The sequence below is a fragment of the Camellia sinensis genome, chromosome 1 (genome assembly GCF_055761805.1).
Source record: "Camellia sinensis isolate YWXY chromosome 1, ASM5576180v1, whole genome shotgun sequence".
NCBI lineage: Eukaryota > Viridiplantae > Streptophyta > Magnoliopsida > Ericales > Theaceae > Camellia > Camellia sinensis.
The window spans coordinates 77,962,042-77,984,930 of NC_138961.1; positions in this window are offsets into that span (position 1 = coordinate 77,962,042).

Sequence of the window (22,889 nt, forward strand, 5' to 3'; positions counted from 1 at the left end):
GACTATGATCGCAGCTTTCCCTATTCTCCAACAGGGTGACAGACTAGGTTGGTTCAGTATCCAGAATTGAGGCCCATACACATGCTATCTCAATCTATGGGGCTACCATACAGATTTTAAGCCAAAGATATACCCCTGGGTATTTAAACCAGACTTTAGTCTTGGAAATCCTAAACCTTTGCGTTCTAGGCATCGGCCATTCGAACTCTAGTTTCTACCGTCTCAGTTGATCTCCTAGGAACTCACAGCAAACACAGGCAGGTGGCTATACCAGACCACTGGAAGTCGTTCGGGCACGACAAACACCAAAGAAATTGCACCTTTAGAGGATTTAAGGTCTCCTAGACTAAAGGAGTGCACAAGACAGTGTGAGTGGTGATGCAGGATTTAAGGTCTCCTAGAACAGAGGAGTTGAGGATTTAAGGTCACCCAGACCAGAGAGTAAAATGGATATGATGCAATGGATGTAACAGATAGAGCAGTTGATGCAAAAGGGTTAATGCACTCCAACCATGCTGGAATTGTGAGAGGAGGAAGAACAAAGAAAACCAATCAGGAGCGCGTTCCACGCGACCTAAGATAAATTCCAAACACGCCGAACTCATGTGAGGAAAGGAACACTCAAACCACACTGAAATCGTGGGAATGGGTCCAAAAACAAACCACCCAGGTGCGCGCACGACACAACCTGAGATGAATTCCAAACACGCTAAAATCGTGTGAGGAAAGGGACACTCTAACCACGCCGAGATCGTGAGAAGAGGTCTAAAAACAAATCGCCCAGGTGCGCGCACGACGCAACCTGAGATGAATTCCAAACATGCTGAAATCGTGTGAGGAAAGGGACACTCTAACCACGCCGAAATCGTGAGAAGAGATCCAAAAATAACCCGCCCAGGTGCGCGCATGACGCAACCTGAGATACAAGAAAAATTGCTCGGGCTTATGTCCCACACGTCCTGAGATAAAACCCGTCCAGGGCCGCGATTCACGCGTCCTAAGATAAAACCCACCCAGGGCCGCGCTTCACGCATCCTGAGATAAAACCCGCCCAGGGCTGCGCTTCACGCGCCCTGAGATAAAAGAAATAGGTACGAGACTGTACCACAAATACAAAATTATAATGCAATTGTGTGCTAGATAGACAAAGTGAATGAGTGTAATAGATGCAAGTGCGACGGTGCATAACAATGCACATGATACAGGCATAGCAATGCAAGTGAAAAGGTGCATACCATTGCAGGTGGAACGTACGTGACAACGCAAGTGAAGAGGTGCATAACAATGCAACTGAAACGTGCATAACAATGCAAGCGAAGTGTGCATAACAATGCAACCGGAGTATGCATAACAATGCAAGTAAAATGTGCATAACAATGCAACTGGAGTGTGCATAACAATGCAAGTAAAATGTGCATAACAATGCAACTGGAGTGTGCATAACTGTAATAACCCGACCCTCATACATGTTTTCTGATATATCTTCAGTCCTTGTTTGGTGCTTTCGAATGCTTACTGTGAAATTCTCTGAGAAATTAAGGTTAAGTAAGCGAATCCCATGTTTAAGGATGCCTATCTGTTTAACAAGAAAAGTATCTGTTACACTTAGAATATTTGAATCAAAAATTGGACACCTTAGGGGCTTAATTATCTGAAATTGATTTCATATATGTGATCAGCATAATTTTTAAGTAATATTAAGTGTTTCTGTGAATTTCAATTTGGGATGCTTAAACGATTGAATTTTGTCTCTATTCAACCTTATATATGCATACATATCTATAAGAGTATTATTGAGCTAAGACTTAGGAACTTTTCCATCCAAAATCTCCTGGAAGAGAAAATAGAGAGTGTGGAGAAGAAGAATTGGGGGAGAAGAAATTCACCAAAGAAGATTGTCAAATTGAGGAAAGTTGTGGGGTTTAATTCAAGGTAAGCTCAATCCCACCTATTTAACCTTCACTTGGACTTAAGGAAGGGTTTATTTCTTGTTTTGACAACTTAGGGTATGTAGTTGTGGATTATGTATGATTCATGCTTGATTAAAGAGGGTATTCTCATCAATTGGTTGTTTTGAAACCTAATTTAGGTGTTGTATGAAATTTACACTTCAATCTTTGGTTTTTATACCAACCCCATGAAATTATATTCATGTAATGTGTTATGTTTTATGGACATGAGAAACTTAGATTAAAAGATGGAATTTGGAAAGGTTATGACTTGATTAAGTTTCTAATCATGTTTATTTTGTGATGCTCAAGTTATAATTCATGCTATGGTGATGTTGGGTTAGAGTATTGCATTAATTCAATCTTGGGTTGCATGTAAAATGAAGTGGTGTTGCTAAATTTTGGGTTGAAATCGAGCTGCCCAAAACAGGGGTCGTTACCACACGTTCGGAGGTCATGGCCGCACGTGCGGACAAGAGAAGAAAAACCGATCTTGCATACTGCTTTCGGCCGCTCGAGCGGATGGGGAGGACCGCACGTGCGGTACATGGCCGCTCGAGCGGAGTGTACGGCCACACGTGCGGCCCAGGCTGGAAAAAAATGTTTACTCTGTTTTGTGTGCTTGACCCTCTGTTATTTTTTTAAATATTTTTTTGATGATCATACGATGGTTGTAAATTCATTCGAAACGTAATGACTCGGGGAAAGATTTAACAAGAAAAAGGAAACTAATGTGTGTGTTATGTATGTGTGTAGGACACACTCCAGGAGGAACCATCTCTCTGCCATAACACTGTGAGTAGTAATACGCTTTACTACAGCTAATGATTGCCACTAGCATTCTATTAATTCTGTTATTTATGTAAGTTGTAAATGATTCCAAGAATGTAAATGAATAATGAAAAGGATGAACCTACTTTCATGGCTCTGGAATTCCGTAAGACTCTGAGATAAGTTTGCTATGATGATGTCTGGGCCTATGGCCATTACGTATAAGTTGTTATGGTATGGTATGAAACAAAGTGCTACACGGAACTAAGTGCTACGAAGTGAGTTACCTCTAGAATCCGTGTGAGACACCTCCTGGGTTCATACGTGGATAAGTTCAAGGGCTAAATGCCGACAAGTTTAAAGGCTTAATGCCGATATATTCAAGGGCTAAATGCCAATATGTTTCAAGGGCTTACTGCCATTCCGTTCAAGGGCTGAAAGCCAATATGTTTCAAGATATTATGTTACAAGTCATTATGTTTCAAATTTGGGCCCAAGGCCGTTCTGAAATTAAAACAGAAATAGATTAACCACATGTTCTCTATATTTACATACGCACTAATATGTTTTATGTGTCAAGTTGAGCATCAGATTATTTATGTATTACTATTCACTGGGCCTGGCTCACTCTGTGTTATGTCTGTTTTTGTAGGTCACCAACTAGGTGGTCAATCCTAAACCCGGACGCCCGTCCTCTTTTGTCAACCCTTGTGTGTCTAGGCACTAGACGAGGCCATTTATTTTTGGGAAATTTTGCTACGATGTGGCTCGTGTTTTGATTGTCCATCTAGGGTTGATTGTACATAACTTCAATATTTTGTATACGCCCAACCATGGGGTTGGGACTGTTTATATGTATATATAACAGATGCTCAGGGACATATTATTGGACTTTATCTGCCTATCCTGATGTATGTGATGTATGTGATCCTGGCATAATAGAGGTAGCTCAATGGAGTTTGTTTGTATCAGTGTCATTTTACTATTTAATGCTTCTGATAAGGCCCCGTATGTTAAGTATACCAGGTTAAATATCCGTTTTTAAGTGGGTCATGCCCAAACTTTTAGGGGCGGGTTTGGGGCGTGTCAATAACAATGCAAGTAAAGTGTGCATAACAATGCAGCTGGAGGGTGCACAGCAATGCAAGGATGACAAATGCATGTTCCATGCAATACCGGGATACATATCCTATACAAGAATAATGAATGCATGTCCGACGTGGAAGTAACAAATGTATATTCTATGCGAGATACTTAAGCGCATTTTCAGTGCAAGTGTGAAAAGTGCATATACAATGCAACTAGAACATGCATTACAATGCAAGTAAAAAGTGTGTGACAACGCAAGTGAAGAGGTACGTAACAATGCAAATAGAACGTGCATGACAACACAAGTGAAGTGTGCATAACAATGCAACTAGAACATGCATAACAATGCAAGTAAAAAGTGTGCATAACAATGCACGTAGAACGTGCATGACAACGCAAGTAAAGTGTGCATAACAATGCAACTGAAACGTGCATACATATTATGTGCACAATAATCAATGCATATTCGATGTAATATGCTCAATGAAGAAATGCGCGTCTTAACAAGACCGATTCAAACGCAACCTCCAGTTTACCTGTCAGAGGAGTTGTAACAAATTAAAATGATACACCCCGTACGTGCTGAGCATCACATGCTAAAAACACATTCCAAAGCTCCCGCGTAGGTCACTTGAGCTTAAAAATGGTACTTCCCTTGCATTTTCTCGTGTTGTTGGGGATTTCTTGCTTCTGCATCTTACACCTCCAAGCTATAGGAACAACCTTTCTTCCTGGCCATGTTCACAACTTTCCCTCTTCTCCAACGAGGTGACAGACTAGGTTGATTCAGTATTCAGAATTGAGGCGCACACATGCTATCTCAACCTATGGGGCTTCCATACAGATTTCAAGCTGGGGATACACCCCTGGGTATTTAAACCAGACTTTAGTCTAGGAAATCCCGAACCTTTGCATTCTAGGCAACAGCCATTCGAACTCTAGTTTCTACCATCGCAGTTGGTCTCCTACGAACTCATTGCAAACACAGCCGAGATGCCTCTGGCAGGAAAAGGTACTCAGGAAGAGCACTTCTGATCGCTATTCTGGCTTGAAGCAAACTTGATCTTGGGCTTGAGGTAGAGGCACACTCATACTTCAGAGCATTAACAAGGCCTAAGGAGGTGCATTCGGAATGCAATCTCGGAATTTGCTGAAGTCGAAACAGACTAAGATGCTCCGATTTTCCTTCTTTTCTTTTGCTTTGCAGTCCGAAACCTATATAGCTTCGAATAGGTCCTTGTTCTACTGTTCTCACATGACCTGGGTTGAACCCTACAGTTTTATGAAAAAACAAATCCTGTTTTGTACAAATGCGGAGAATGACACAACACTCCGAGCACAAAACGATTTATTTTTGAAATTGAAATGAGAAATGAGTTCTCAATCGGGTATTGAGCCTACGACTGACCACAGCCAAAAGGACTCAACAAAGGAAAAAACAAAGGTAAACAACCTAAACACATCTATTAACACCCAAAACGACCCAAAACAAGAATCGAGACAAACAAAACAACACACACGACACTCAGACATGTTACAAAGGCGAGAGACCACTTAGTTCACGAGGAGCCAGTTTCTCCGGGTATTGTTTCCCACCCTTTCTCACTTGTGATTCTCACATCACTTGGCACTTAATCTCTAGTTTTCTGAAAAAGCCCTTTTGTCAGTTTTTCGCTCACCACACATCTCTCTAATCTTTAATCTCTCTTCTTTTTTATCCCTACCCTAGGTGGTTGATGGATAAACAAGAAGTTGCGGGCTCTTGCCCCTAGCATTCTGCTAGATTCTCATTCTTCCGCTCAGAACAATGAGCTTCTCCCACAGAGGGGTTGTGATGTAGCCGAATGTACAGCAAATCTGTAACTGACATCGGTTGATGACGCACTTGACTAGTTCAGATGTGACCAGACCTTTCCAGATGAGGGAATAGAATACCCTGCTCTATTTTCAATTCATGCTTCGCACTTGGCTTGATACCTCGCTGCTTGGAAGATGAGAGAGCTTTCGACCCTTTGCTTGTTACCTTCAGTTGTGCCCTTTTTTGGTAGGCAGAGTGCCCTTTCTAGCAAGTATGTTGACAATGGGGAAAAGACGAAACACCTGACTCAACTGTGCCCCTAGTTCATCATTTTGACCATTTTTTTTGTTTTGGCTTTCTACTAAAACAATTTTGACCAATATGAGAGTTAGATTAACATACTTGTTCAACATTTTGATTTGAAATCATGCAAGTTAGGCTGTGAGCAATGAAAATTTTCCTTTTTTGGGTCCAAGATATGGTCCAGTTTTGGAAAAATGGAATAGTTTTCGAAAGAAAATTAGTCAACCTCATTAAAAATTCTCAAAAATTGTTTTTACCAATGGCCACTACTCGACCAACACAGAATTTACTCTTGAGATGCACAATCTCAAATCCAAAACAATGGAAAATTGCCCCTTTGTCTAAAGTGCACTGCACGGCGACGGAAAGTTGCCCCTTGTCTGAATGGCATCACAGCGCACTGTAATCAGTCCTCAAAGTAACGATCACAACCGAACTCTCGGATACAGAGAAGACAAAGATGATTAGAACCATTACATGGACACAGTCGATTTTGAAGTGTTTATGGCTGGACTTTAGAATGAAGTTGCCTACGTATCCCAAAGATGGGCATCAAGCCTGACATAGTTCTGGGTTAAGGTACACTCAGGTATTTACCTCTCCTTTTACGCTCTAACTTTTGCCAAGGCCGCCCTTTCTGGGTTTTCAACCTTGCGAGCTTTGTTTTTCTTTTCTTTTCATCTTTTCTCCATTCTTTGCATTTTTCGTTTTCTTTTCTTTTTCTTTTCTTTTTCTTTTCTTTTTCTTTTTCTTACTCTAACTTTTGCTTGGGTCGCCCTTCTGGGTTTTCGGCCCAGCAAGCCTCTCAAGGTTAAAAGTTATAACTTGGTCCATGTTGATCGGTTTGAGATCTCGAAGCCACCTGTATCCAAGAGAATCGCTGTTGTTTGCTGGTGGTGTAAAAGTCCATCCAATGGGGGCTGAATTTGCCCCTAGTGTTGTGGCTAGGAACTCAGTTGTCCTTCAGCAAAACTTTCTTCTTTCCTCCCTTCTGGGATTTGGCATTCTTGCCAGTCTTCATTGGTTTGAAGAATGATCCATCTTTGGCTCTTCGAGCACATCTGACATTTTTGCCTCTAGTTCAAGGGCTATTTCTGATCCAGCTTTGCAAGCTTCATTTGATCAATCTAACCTTCTTGCCCTTAGTTCGAGGGCTGTTTCAAATCTGGCCATACAAGCCTCACATTGTGATCGTTGGACATTCTGAATCCAAGCTCAAGGTTTGAAAGCAAAAGGGTTGAGTCTTGAGGCTGAGAGCGATCCTAAACTTCACAATCTCAAAAGTGATTCCACACAGGTCTTCGCAGGATGGCACAAAACATTTTTTTGAAATCTTTTAAGAAAGCGACAAATTGCTCGCACTGAAGACAGTGTAGAACCAATTTAGATCAAGCTAGGATCCTTCTCAGTACTCACATTAACAAACATGATCTCATTCATTAAGGGCTTAGCATGCCTCTCTTTCTCTTAGTTGATCAAATTTTTGTAAATCCCGAGGAATTCCTTCCTCTTTATTTTCAATACATTGTTAGAAAAGTTTTTGAAAAACTTAGGTCAATGCAATGATTTAAAGGCATAGAAGAAGTAGGTGAAAATGCACTGCCGTTTCATTAAAATTTGCTGGCATAACTAGCTCAAGAAAGAAACAAACACAAAAACGTGAAAATCACTGCTGCTTTATTCAGATCTTCTGGTGCAACTGGCTCAATGGTAGAAACAAACTAAAAAGAAAAAGAAAAGACAAACACAAAACAAGATAGCGATGTCCGAGGTAACACCCCCAAAATCACCTGAGTCTAACACAACAGGACTGACTAAATACAACAAGACAGACCCAACTGACTCAGTACAAAAAGACTGATTCAATGCAACACAACAAGACTGACCCAATACCCAAGTTAGAATGTAAAATATCCAGCATTCGCAAAATGCTCAAAATAGTACACGCCATCCTCCACATCTGGAGTAAATTGAGCACCATCAGCAGGTGGTTCATCCCCCGATCACATCAAATTATCCCCCAAGTTCACTGATCCGATGCTGATAGACTTTGCAGGACCTGGCGCGACGATGACCTCTTTATCAATCAGATCTTGTATTTTGTGGCGAAGACAAAAACACATGTCAGTGTCATGGCCGGCTTGTTGATGAAAGGCATAGTACTTAGCCGGGTTATGGGAGAGAGGAAGTTTATTCGGTAATGGTCGCGGCTCAAGGGGTTCGAGATGGCCTTGTCCAATGAGGATTTGGAAAGCTTTGGACAAAGTCATGTAGAGGGCATGGAAGACCCTCTGGTCTCGAGGTGGGTACTTCGAGGTTTGCGGATTTTTACTGGATGCACCAGCAAATGGATTGATGGGCGCTAACTGGGTTTGCTGATCTCTTCCGAGTGCAGGATTAGAGCTGAAAGGAACGTTCCTGGCACGAAGGCCCTTCTCCCGACTTGCCCCTTGATTCAAACTGCCCTCAACTTGAGTGACAAAAGTGTCATCCACAGTCTTCGCAATAATTGCAATCACTTGCTATTTGTTTAGCCCCTCGGCTTTCAAAGCCTCAACAGCCCACTGAATGTGTTCATGGGGACCAAAGCCCGCCCTAACCTTGTTCTTACCACTGGCCTCCACTTTGCCAAGCGATTGGCCTTCTTCAAATGCAGCCCGTCCCAAGATTGGGGAGCTTTTTGGCGTGAAATTTCTGGCATACGATGTGGTCGATGACGGAGCCAATATTCTAAAGGTCAGATCTGCCGCAGTTCTTTGCAAATCTTCAATCATGTCCCCCAGCTCAGAAGTAGTGGGTTCATGGGTTTGAGATGATTGGGGTTCAAGTGCATCCATCATGCCTAAGTCCATGCTTTCTGGGATAAACACCTCAGGCTTGGGTAGATGGGTCGGGGTGTATATACTAGGATTGCAGGTGGGTGGCAGCATATGGTCGAGGTTGAGATGTGGATGAGGTACTTAGTCCTTGGGGTTTTGAGGTGGAGCTATTGTCCGGTTGTCAATGAGATTCTGGATCTCATGACGAAGGCGGTAGCAACCATCGGTGCCATAGCCGCGTTGCTGATGATACACACAATATTTTGTGGAGTTTGCCTAGCGGGGAGTGGGTTAGGCAGAGGTTGAGGATCGAGGGGTTTGAGATACCCTCTTTCCATCAGGACTGTTAGTGCGCTGGTTAAGCTTATATGGAGGGGGGTGAAAGTTCTGCCATGAGCTTGGGCTGGGCTGGCTGTTTGGAGGCTGGTCTTGGTAAAAAGGTCGGCTATGGCGACTGTATTGATTTTAGTGGGTTTGGGAACAGTGCTAATGGCATGGGTACTCCTGGAAAACACCCTCCTTACCGGTTCACTTGTTCTGGGAATAATCCCTCTGTTGAACGCATTCTCAATCTGAATCCCCAGTTCATGTAAACTTTTGAAAGTATACAGCGGTGCCACTATTAACTTTTGCAGCATATCAGGCTCAAGGTTCTGCACCACTATCCGCACTTGATCCCTCTTAGAAGGGCGATTTGTCATCTGTGCTGCCTTTGTTCTCCACCTTGCAACAAATTCCACAAAAGGCTCTGTTGGGTTCTGGCGGGTTGCTTCAAGCTCTTGCAAGGTCATTTCAACCTGGGTGTTGTAAGAATACTGACCAACAAAGGCCTCAGCCAATTTCTCCCAGTTTTGCTTCACTATATCCTCCAACTCGGCATACCAAGGGGCGGCTGCACCCGACAGGGTTCTGGCATACAGAGAGAGTTTCTGCGGCATAGTTAGACCTATCGGTTTCAAGATATCCACAAAAGGCCGAATGTGTACCATAGGATCTCCAGACCCATCGAAATGGTCAATATGTGGCCTTCTGAATCTATCTAGGAGCCTTACGGCAACCTTGGCATACCCATCCTCAATGTCGTGAATGGCGTTAAGGCCCTGTGCCATTTTGACCTGCTTCTCAAGGTTCACAATTTTCTCCAAGCTCATATCAAGATCAGTAGTATCAAGGGGATAAAGCCACTTAGTAGGTTGCGCCAGGGGTCTGAGAACTCGAGCTCGAGCCAAACCTTCGTGGGCATCCAGACCAGCAAATCTTCAGTAGGTTGGAGTGGGTCCAAGTTCGGCTGGGGTCCCGAGACTGGATGTGTGGTAGGTGCCCCAGATGGGTGTTGCATTTCAGCATTGGTCTCACCCTGCCTAGGGATTCCCTGGTTTAATATTGTTATCATAGCCACAACTTCTTCTGAACCCTATGCCATCACGGTCTACTGAGTTTGAACAAAGGTGATGTGACTAGTGACCATCGGATCAGTTGAACCGGTGAGCCCTGGCTGGCCTTTCTTTGCTTTACCACTGGCGAAGGAATACTGGTTGCCTTTGAACTGAATCTCTGACCTGACAAAGTCTATCAACAGAAGTCCAATGTACCCGGGGGATATCGGAGCCTTCTGAAGCTATGGTTCTGGGACTACCTTGCAAAAGAAGAAAACAGACAGCACCTCAGCCTGATTTTCACCAAAACAGATATGAGCATAGCTTGAATGACTGTGCTCCCTACTGAGTTCTATCCAAAATTCTACCTGTAAATTGATACGTTCAAGCCAATACTCAGACTTGCAGCTAATACATACCATCCTCTAGAGACACACCCTAGCAGCAGATATCAAGCAAGTGAGAGCCAAAACACCTCTATGGTGGGGTAGGGTTTCCTTGTCCTATTTTGTCAAGAGCTAGGGTTTCACTACACATTCAGCGGTTTCAAACAACCTACAATCGGGTAAGCAACCTGTCCTAGCTTGGAATGGTCACTACAGTTTCCGATATGCAACTAGGTCGAACGGTCAACAAGGGTGCGTCGGTAAAAATCGAGGTTTGTGTTCCCGTCGTGGCAGAGCCCGCCACCAGTCAGCCTTATGGCACGCTTCTCAAAGCAAGCCTCCGGCAAACCGTTCAAGAATAGCATACGGCAAACACAGTGTCCTAGGTGGACCAATGCACATGCAATGCAAAGAAATACATAAGTGTAATCAAAACAAGATATCATAAGTTCGAATCAAGTTCTCAAAATCCCCAACAAAGTCGCTAGAAAATGTAGACCGCCCGAACGTCCCGGCTCTGCGCGCGAATGGCGCGAAATCCATTTTGTTCATTAAGCTACTACAATTTGAACTCAATGTCACAGTTCTGAATCTAATCTCGCAAAGTGCAATGCAAGACCAATAAATCACCAAAGAGTGCAAATCCGGCAAATCGTTTTGGAAAATTGATTTTTATAAAGAAGTGCCAAACATGGACTGCTTTTCCAGATACAAAGTCGCCACCTAAATGTTTTATTTTGGGAAATTTAAGAAACCCTGACTCGTGCCTATGGCCACGTGTCAGACATCACCAAAGTTGCCTCAGCTTGAGAACTTGGGTACGAGAGGGGAAGGTCATGCAATGAGCACACCCGCTCGCCCGATCAAAGATCGACTTTTACTAACATGATATATTGTTTTTGAAAATACATATGTTATTATTCCGGTTTATTAATCTATCATTACTACGTGATGCGCACAGCATACAAGTATAGACTAAATCGCCTAAGTTGGAACAAAACATCTCATGTTTGTTTGAAAATGGTTTGAAGGTGCTACTCGCAAGTAGGCTAACACGTGGATTTGTCACCCTCGAGTGGGCTTAGAAAACATTATTTTGCCACCTCAAGTGGGCTTAAAACTCGCATTTCGATGAATTGTTCCAATTCAAGCAATCCAATCTTCATCCATAGGCATTCATGCAATTAAACACTTAAGCAGTTAGCCTCATGGAAAAAATGCTATCATGGCAACACTCACATTCATGCAAGATGCTAAAGCATAAACACTTACAGTGTACTCCGAGCCAAAACAGAGAACTAGTTAGAAATCATGCATGATCCTAGTTCATGTTAAGATGGCTAATGCAACACATGCAAAATGCAACTAGAAATAGGCTCGGCTATTCTAAGATGGCATATGAGATACAACTTGATAACATGCTGTTGAACACGTATTCAAGTAAATGTATTAAAATACAATGCGGTTTGTATGATGCGCCGAGCCCGGTGCATGCAAGGCAGATGAATGGATGCACGCATGCGAAGGATAGAGATGCTAATTGAAATATGCCCTAAACTAACCATCAAAAGCTGGTAAATAAAAGGGAGAAAGACGTGGGGTTGGAAGACATTCACACACTCATGCACACTTATTACAAAATTCGCCCTCTCGACGGAGGGTCCGAATAAATCAACTAGCTAGCTACACTACACTAATTAATTTTTACAAAACCTTAACTAATTAAGCAAATTAATTAAGTTACAAAACCAACTAAGTAAGAAAAGAAAGAAGTTGAATCAAGCTGCCATAGCTCTGCCTCGAAATGATGAATGATGCATGCTCGGTCGCGTCCTCCCGGAAATCCGTTACCATGCCTCATGTTGCCTCTGTTTGCACTGTTTTAGACTTCTAAAAATTGTGCAAATCTCCAAAACACCTCTGCTCCACTCCATGGACATGCTGAGAGGTCATCAGCTAAGAGGTATGGCCATCGGCCAAGGGATAGAGGTCATCGACCAATTTTGAGGCTATCGGCCAAATATTTATAGCCGATCGGCACACCAGATAGCCGATCGGCCATCTCTTCCTACAAACTCTCCTTTCTGCTACAACAGATCACAAACAAAGGCATGGCAATGTATTTGCAAGAAATGTTGTGCTACTACACCCCTTATCATGTCTAAGGCTCAAAGGTGTATAGTGCTCGGCTCTCAAGCCATCAATCACGTATCTCGATGCATGATAGCCAAAGAGGCCGAGTCGGACAAGTCAATAGCAAATGAATGCACAGAAACACATAAATGCCTTAACCTCTATCATGCATGCTCAAGAGGGTCGGCGGCAGAGGATTGAGGCACGTTTCATCACTTCAAGTATGAAACGTCCCTCGTTCCTCGTGTTTGGACTAACACTATATCCAAACAAAATGCAATGTAATGCATGCATAGCTTAACAAAGCTAATGGCAAGCAAACGATGCTAATGCAATATGAGCATGCAAGTACCATGCAATGCAACATGATTGACTTATCAAAGCGAAAGGCATGCCAACTCAATGCAATGCGACCTAAGCATGCTAACTAAGCTAATGCAACATGAGCATGCCAACAACTATGTAAATAGAAGGTATGCAAACAACATGTAATGCCAGCAAGCATGCAAGATGGACTTAAACTGGATATGGACAGACCTCAGCCATGCCCAAAACAGTGGCCAAAATGTTGAAATGATGGCATGAAATGCAAGACAATGCATCCGCATGCTCTAGCCCACCAACCAAGCATAACTTTCAAAAGTGCTCAAGGAGTGACAAATGTAAGAGTATAGCAACACTATAAGCACTGAAATAAGGTATGAAATGATGCCAAATCATTCAATCAATACAAGCATGGCATGCCAGGGTCCTTAAAGCATAAAACTACCAAAGGGGACTACAAAGAGGCATGCAATACATGGTACAAAGGCATGAACCAAACATGGACAGAGTTCAAATAGGTCTAAGCAAAGACCAAAATATGCTAAGATTGAGGCACAAATGCCTAGGCATGCATGCATACACACTAAGCCACAAACAAGGTAACAAATGCACAACCCTTAGAGGCACTCAAAGGGTGAATGAAGTGGGAACATGGCAATGCCACATGCACCGAAATGTCACGTGGAATGATGCCAAATCATGTACATGATACAAATGAAGCATGCTAAGGTGCCCAAAGCTTAAGCCTAGCAAGGCACTTGCACTACAACTATGCAAAACATGAAGCATATGGAAAGGGTAACCCAAAACAGTCCTAAAACATGTTAAAATGAGTCTAAAACATGCATGGAAGGAAGCCAAAATATGTAGCATGAAGGGCATAAGGCATGATGGATGCAACGCAAATAAGGTGGATTACACTACACCTATCAAGGCCAAGCATGAGATGGCTTTGCCAACAAAAATCAGAGTTATATCATGGCAAAATAACCCCAAATACACATTGAAATGATAGCTCGCAAGCTTAGGCATGAAGGCATACGCAAAGGCTCATGTTCAAGGCATAAAGGACCAACCCTTCAACGCATTGAAAATGTAAAAGATGTGAGTGCATGGCAATGAAACATGCTCTGAAATCACATAACAAATGATGCCACATCATTCAAATAGGTCAAGCAATGCATGCTAGTGGACTTGATGCACAAAGCTAACAAGCTAGGATGAACCATAGCTACACAAATCATGGCATGCATGGCCAAAACAACAAAAATTAGAGCTTAAGCATGCTAAAACATGACCAAAAGCTTCTTAGAGTTAAGCCAAAATCATGCTAGAATGACATGTTAAAGCATGATACACATTAGGCTAATTCATGGAATTGTACTACAAGTACATGGAGAGTGCAAGGGCCAACCAAACCAAACCTTAATAGAGGTATGACATGGAAAAAATCACGAAAAATATGCTGAAATAGAATCAAATCATGCTAGAAAGACATGCTACTTCATGAAGCATACAAGACTAGTTTGTGAGAAATACACTACAAGTGTATAAACCATGCAAGGAGCGAGTCCGCCAATCAAAATCAGAGTTATAACATGTCAAAATAACGCCAAAAACATGCTTGAACTAAGCTAATTCGAACCACAAAAGCATGCTACTTTGTAAGGCTAACAAGGTTAGCAAAGAGGATTTACACTACAAGTGCAATAAGCATGCAAGAGGTGACCAAGACAACCAAAAACAGAGTTATGTAAGGTCTGATAAGTCACAAAAATGAGCCTAAACAAAGCCATAAAGAAGTAAAAACACATGCTCATTTGGTTGGCCATCAACACTAGCAAGCAAGACAAGAGGAGAAGGGACCACCCTCTCCTATTTGGGCCCTCAAAACAGGGTTTTTACCACTGAAAATCCTCTAGATTTCAGTGGTTCTAAGGCCAAAAATAATTTGATTGAAAAGTTTGAAAGTTAGCTCACAAGGCCTTACAAGCCAAGGAGCAAAAGGGAGGACAACCCCCTAGCCAACCAAGGCACAAACCAAGACTTTTAGGACTGAAAAATTGAGGAAAAAACAGAGTTTTTTGTAGTTCAACACCACCCCAAAAAACAGCCCCAAAGTAGTTGAAAACTATGGCAAAGCTAGTATGCAAAACAAGCTAAAAGGGGTGGGTGATTACCTTTGGAGCACAGCAGCAAAATGGCCTCTTTCTTAGCTCAAATGACCTTTTATCAGCCCAAAAATAAGCTCCAAGGGACCTCAGCCCATAGATATGCAACTTTGATGAAGGATGCCTAGGCAAAATAGAAGTATTTCTCTACTTCTATGCACTTCTATACACCAAACTCTACTTCTATGCACTTCTATACACCAAACTCTACTTCTATGCACTTCTATGCACCAAAGAGCAAGAGAGAGAGGAAACTAGAGAGAGGCAGGGATTTAGCTCTGGAAATTCTAGAGAGAGAGAGAGATTTTTGTGTGAGAAGCTCCCAAACTTGTTCAAGAAGTTCTAACCCTTTGAATATGTGATATAAGGCTTCATATATAGCAAAATAAGAGCTTTTGGTCGAAAATATCTAAGTTGGGACAATTGGAGCATGCTGGAAACAGCAGGAGATGAAATATCTTCAAAAAATATGAGTTTGGGTCACTCTTGGCCGATCGGCCATCTTTTGTGCCGATCTACTACTTATCTGTTACTTTTTTGGCCGATCGGCCAACAAAATCTGCTTTTCAGGCCCAACTTCAAATGGGCATAACTCCTTCATATGAACTCCTTTTTAGTCATTCTTTTCTCCAAATTGAAGCCTCGGAAGTAAGATTTCAAATGGCGGAATCCTTGCATCAAAATTCCAACTGTGCAAAAAGTTATTTATGTTTTCGTGAAGCTGCTCAGTTTCGGTCCAATTAGAATGATGCCCAACTTCAACCAACCATATCTCCCCCATCCAGACTCGGCTTTAGGAGATTCTTGAGTGAAAAATGAAGCCCCGGAAGTCTTCTTTCCAACAGTGGTGGCCTCATAGATTAAATCCAAGTATTCAAAAGGATAGGCCTGATTTAGTGAGGGCTGCTCGACTCTCTCTTAGCGATTCATGCCCATCTTCTTCTCCAACTTGGTTTCTTCCCTCTTCTCCTCTTTTCTTCAACTCCAAACCCCTAAACAAGGTTTTTTGAAAGATTTTTCAATGATTTCATCTCTCTTTCATTCATTTCCACTTTTTTCTTGCTCGGTTTACCGAAAAGCACAACATTTAACGAAATACGAGCCTCAAAACATCGTAGGAACTTTATTTCAAAAATATTTTGAAAAAGAGGGTTTTAAGGTCTAAAATCTTTTGATCAAGATTGTTTTGGTCCAAAAGGGGTATGAAGTTGGGATTTGACTCTCCTCTTGCCGAAGAAATCAAACCTTTGCCCTTCACATTTTTCATCACCAAAGAAACCATCAGTAGCGCCCAAGTTTTAAGGGCGGTCAAAAATTGGGTGTCTACACTACGCCGTAATTGTGAGAAGTGGAATACACTCTAACCATGCTGAAATCATGAGAGAAGGAAAAACACATTCCAAACACGCTAGAATCGTGTAAGAAAGGACACGCTCTAACCACACTATAATAGTGAGAAGAGGAACACACTCCAACCACGTTGAAATCATGAGAGGAGGAATAGACTCCAACCATGCTGTGATCATGAGAAAAGGAACTGTGATGACCAAATAGTGACAAGCTTGAACATGTTTCACGTGTAAAGGATACATACAAAGGGAATGTGATGTAACAAATGCACAAGAACAATGTGATGATGAGATGGATATACGAGGATCTGTGTGATTATGCGATAGATGCAAAGAGTATAATGAAAATGCACGATAGATGCACATGAACGATCAAATTATACAATCAATGCATATGAACGGTCTGATTGTGCGATCGATTCACAAAGATGGTTTGATGGATGCAACGAAATTATGTCCATTTTCTTTTCTTCTTTTTGAAATTATTTTGTATTATTTTGTATTTTTATTTTTTACATTTTTGAAAGCTTCTTTTTGATTTTTTTTTCTTTTGATTTTTTTTTATTTTTCTTTTTTTTGTATATACATATACATACAAACGATATACAAAATAAACATTACATACATATACATATACATACAAAATATATAATACATATAGATATACGAATACATTATACAACCAGACATACAAATACACATACTATATACATACGATATACATATACATACATCTATACTTATATACACAGAGACATATACATATTATATACATACGATATACATGTACTCTCTCCCTCATTCGTCTCCTTCGAACGCCGCGTCTGGCGCGCAATTTAACAATCACAACGCCTCACTGATATAGCCAAACCAACCCTTGATTCGTCAACAATCGCCTCGGCCTTCCCCCTCATTTGGCTTCTTCACCTCCTTCATCTCCTCCATTCTCTTCTTAATGATGGTCTGCAAGAGAGAAGTAGAGTAGAAAAAAAAAAAACTGCAAAAAATCACTCTACAAACTCTCTTTATGGCATTATAGATGGCCTATTCTCGTCGTCCTCTTACTTTCTTTCCTGACCTCAATGATTCCCCTACTGAGATTGTTGATACCAGCTCTGTTGAGCCTTGACAAAGAACCTTTGCCCTGCCCCGATTTTTAGTTTTCCAGTGATGTGAATCGAGCAGCTGATGGCAGCGCAATCTGACATTGAGGCCAACTCTTAGATATTGAAGTCTTGTGTAGAGACCGTGACCGTAATCTCCAATTTGTCTCGTCGGCTGCAGAGCAGGACAAATGAGGTACATCGGTTAAATGGACAACTCTCTCTATTCCAGCGTATGTACCAAGATGCCCAAAAGGAGATTAGCCAACTGAAAAAATGAAATACAGAGCTAAAAAAGAAGATGACCTCCGTAGCCTGATTTGAAGCTCCTTGGTGCTCTTTATTTGATGGATGGCAGAGAGTAATCTCTTTTGGAAGTTTTGCAAATATTGAGGCAAAGTCTGCAAGGGCTTCCCGAGAGTAAAGATGTGGCGAGGAACAATGGAAGCAGGTGGTGAAACTAAGGCGTCAGCCTAAATTTTTTGCTGCTAGAAACACAAGTTGCCAAAACCGAGAAAAATGCTTGCATTCTCCTTTTTTTTTTCATTGTATTTTTGTTTTCGCTTATGAAGGAGCACCAATGCTTCAAATTTCTCTTTTGTTTTTGAAATTTTCTTCTCTTTGAAGCTGTAATCGGGACTTCATCCCAAATTTTAACAAAATGAGTTTTCTCTGCATATCATGGCTTGAATGAAGCATCACTTTGAGAATGAAAATATTTTTTATGAACTTGATTGAATTTCAATGAGTTCTGAATTGGACATTAAGCCCTCAACTGACCAGAAATCAAAAATGACTCAATTGAAGAAAAAAACAATGTAAAAACAATCCAAACACACCTATTGACACTTGTTGGAATAGAAAGGACACAAAATTTCAATGTAGGCGCCATTATAAACACCATAGGAGCGATCAAGTAGAACAATTGCGGGCGTGATTTATAATATCGCAGGTACGAAAATTGCGAGCACAGTTTAGAATATCATGGACGCAAACAAAAAGACACCGCCGGGCCAACGGGTCGACTAAAGGGTTCTGTTACATTGTCGGAGACAACTATTACACACTTTCTAGCAAGTGATTGACAATGTAAATGAAGGCTTTTGAGAATACAGGGAAAATATAAAAAACTTGACTCGACTGTGCCCCTAGTTCATCGCTTTGGCTATTTTTTTATGCCAAAAAGATTTTGATCAATATAAGAGTTAGATTAGCATGCTTATTCCACTGTCTGTTTTGAAATCATGTAAGTCCAGGTGTGAGCTCTGAATTTTTTTCCTTTTTTTGGGTCTAATGAATGGTCTGGTTTTGCCAAAAATTTTGAGAAAATTAGTCGACTTTATTAAAAGTCCTCAAAACCTATTTTTGCAAATGGCCACTACCCGACCAACATAGAATCAACCCCTGAGATGTACAACCTCAAAATCAAATAGCTCAAGCATGATGCATCACTTGATCTATCTTGCAACTAAGCCTTCCATGAAGAAGAGATAAAACAATTGAATTAGATGAAGATAACTCAATTGAACATGGATAGGATAACCAAATTTAATAAGGATAAACCAATCCAACATTGATGAGACAAGCAAGTTGCAAATGGTTGGGACCAAACTTTAGGATGAACCTGCCTACGTATCCTAAATATAGGAACCAAGCCTTACGTAGTTCTCGGGGATAAGGCTCACTCAGGTATTAACACTCTTCTTTTGTGCTCTAACTTTTGCCAAAGCCACCTTCTGGGCTTTCGACCATGCGAGCTTTTTTCATTTTTCATTTTTTTTTTCATTTTTTTTTTCATTTTTCATTTTTTTTTAAATTTTTCCTTCATTTCTTTTATTCATGCTCCAACTTTTGCTTAGGTTGCCCTTTTTGATTTTCGGCTCAACGAGCCCTTCATGGATAGTATTTTTTTAACTTGTCCATGTTGATTGGTTGTGAGATCTCTAGGCCATCTAAATCCACGAAAATGATTGCTCCTTCTGACTAGATAAACTTGATGATGTAGGAACCCGTCTAATTGGGTGTGAATTTTCCCCTAGGGTTGTGGATAGGAACTTGATTACCCTTCAGCATTAAATCTTCTTCTCTCGAATTTTGAGATTTGACTTTCTTTTCGGTCTCCATTGGCTTGAGAAGCTATCCAATTTGAATCTGTGATCACATCCAATCTTATTGCCCCTGGTTCTAAGGTTGTTTCCAATTAAGCTATGCAAGCTTTATACTCTGGCTGATTATCCAACACTCAGAATCAAAGTTTGAAAGCAAGGGCGGTCAGGCCTCAGGTTGAGAGGGATTCTATGTTGTACAATCTCATAATCAATTCCAGGCATATCTTCGTAAGACAACGCACAAATCTGGACCAAGCAAGGATCCTTCTTAGTACCCACATTAACAGAAATGATCTTATCCATTAAGGACTTAGCACACTTCTATTCCTCCCAGTTGATCAAATTTTGCAAAGCCCAAGGAATTTCTTCCTCTTCATTTTTATCAAAGTTTTGAAAATTTTGGTCAATGCAATGAACTAATGGCACAAAGAAGTAGGTGGAATCTATGACACTTTTATTCAAAAGAAACTCTAACTCAGTGATGACAACAAACTCAAAAGAAAACAATAAAGAAGACCTAGACAGGACAGAGATGTCTGGGTTAGCACTCCTGAAATCAATAGACTTTAACTGACTAGATTGACTTGAGTCTGATTCCGACTCTACATACTCAGTGGAATCAGACTTCGACTTAACATCCTACTCATCGAAATGAAACCATTCTCAAATTGCCGGTTTAAGTGCGGGCTATCCACCGCGTTCAAAATAAAGCTCGTGCACTCAACATGTGGTCAGTTCCCCATCATAGAAATGGTTTAATATCTTGCAAGTTCTAGGGATTTACACTGGTAGACTTTATGGGATATCAGACTTTTCTAAAACTATGGTGCTACAATGGCTTAGCAAAAAAAAAAAAAAAAACCCAAAAACAAAACCCCCAATTAGAATTTTGGTAGCCCTTCAGCTCAATTCGCACAACCGATCACTATCTGCCCCACTGAAAAACTGAACTCGACCTCACAAACCTCCTCAAACTAATATGCTTGAACCACTTATCTAAATTTGAGAACCTCTATAAAGATCCCATGCATAGCACATAACAAGAAAGAGAACAAACACCCCTATGGAGGGTAGGGTGATCCTGTCCTAACTTTGAAATGATTTAGGTTTTCATTATTCAAACAAGCGGTATCATACATCCTACAAATGGGAGAGCATCATATCCTAAGTTGGGAAGATACTATAGCTCACTATATATACAAGGTCAGCTTTACTGTAACGCCCTGATGTCCATACCATATAATTTGTTACCAAGCCATTATTATTGTCCAATTTCATGACATTCATATAAACAATAAATAAACGTAAATGATTCAACAAATTGAAATCTGCCATACTCTCATAGATCTCCTTTCAAGTTCATTGTAATAATTTACAACGCATTGTAATATTAAATACAAATAAAAAATTTCTATAAGGGCTTACACCTTTCAAGACTAACAGTCTTGATTTCAACCAATAAAATCCTTACTCGACAAATAAGCTCAGTAACTGTAGGCAAACGACATCAAAAAGAAGCTTCAGTGCTCCATGTTGAAGTCCATCCACTTTTCAACAATATCAAGGTTCATCTTCATCACTTGGAATTTTAGGATGTCCAGCCCATAAAAAGGGAGTGAGCTTTTATGCCCAGTAGGAAGTAAACTTAACATAACCAAATGTGATTAATAGGCGTATGATCAATATGATTATGCTATGCAATCTCATGCCATGCTTATGACTTAACTCTCTTTGGAAATCAAATTCTAAAATACATGATTTGTAACCCATGTTGACTTACCCCAATGGGAAACCCTCGAGTATTTGGTGATACTTCATATTCAAAATAAGTTAACCACTTTATGCTCTTCCACAAACAACAAAATATATCGATAGTATCATCTACCAAATGTAAATAAGACACAAAGACATTATTCCCTCCCATCACGAAGTCATCCAGCAATGCCCTCTCCTTAGCCATGTCAATATATAGATAGTGACATTTTTTTAAGCTTCAATATTGTTCCTATATCAGTTTATATGGAAAAAAAAAAAAAAAAAATTGACAGGAAGCCATCATGTGAAAGGCATACAATGTTCAAACTAATGTATTATTTATTTTTAAAATTTTGATAACATTTTCACTCTCTAAATTTTATTCATGTTTCACTTGCTTTCTAGTTTCATTTTGACTTCTAAATCATTGATACAAAATTTTAAATCAAGGGGAACAAAATTGCACTGTATTAAGCATTTTCAACACTTTGTGATAAGTTAGTTATAGTGGAAAAATTATTTAGTAAGAATTGATCCCTTAACCTCTTACATTGATGGAAAAAATTGAAACATGAGAAATGTAAATTAGATCTATTTCGAGGGTAACCCACACCACCCAGAAAAAAAAAACTTACTCCATGCATTTGCATTTTGAACATTTATTGAATATTTTTTCAAAGTATATAACATTTAGGCTTTGAAAAGCTTAGTGGAAAATGTGGCTAAAAAATGAGTCTTTTGGCTAACATATAATAAAAATGCCACACTTCCCAAAGTATTTTTGGTAAAATAATGGAATTTTTTTTTTTATTTGCAGTTTGAAAATATCTAAAATTTTATGTTTTATAAGAGACTTCACAAAATTGAACCTTGATAAAAAATAAAAAATAAAAAATAAAAATTGATTGTGGTTTCTCATTTGGAATAGAAAAGAAAAGAAAATATTATATTTCCTTACTATCACGTTTGGATGGATAAGAAAGTAAAACATGTGAGAGAGGGATATGAGGAAATAAAAAATAAAAAATTCTTATTTGTATTTTAATGGGCAATCTCAGTATTATGAGAATTTTATAACCAGTCAATTTTTTTTCCACCAAAACTCACCACTTTTGGTGAGAAATTAAATATAAAAACTAAGAGAGTTCTCTTTCTCACAATTTCTAGTCATTTCTCACAAAATTTATAACCGAACATGAGAAAGAAATCTCTTTCTTTTCATTTCTCGCCAAATCAACCCATCCAAATAGACTGCATGTACTGAAAGAAGAGCAATTGATGAATAAAGATAGGAAGGAAAACATTTGAAATAACAGAAAACATTTCTCACGGCAAACTAGAAAATAAACTAATTTGGACAAAAAACGTTTTCCACTTTTAAAATATAGAATACGTTTTATAGGCTAGCGTTCTACAAACACAACCACCCCATCACCAACACTGCCGCCACAACCA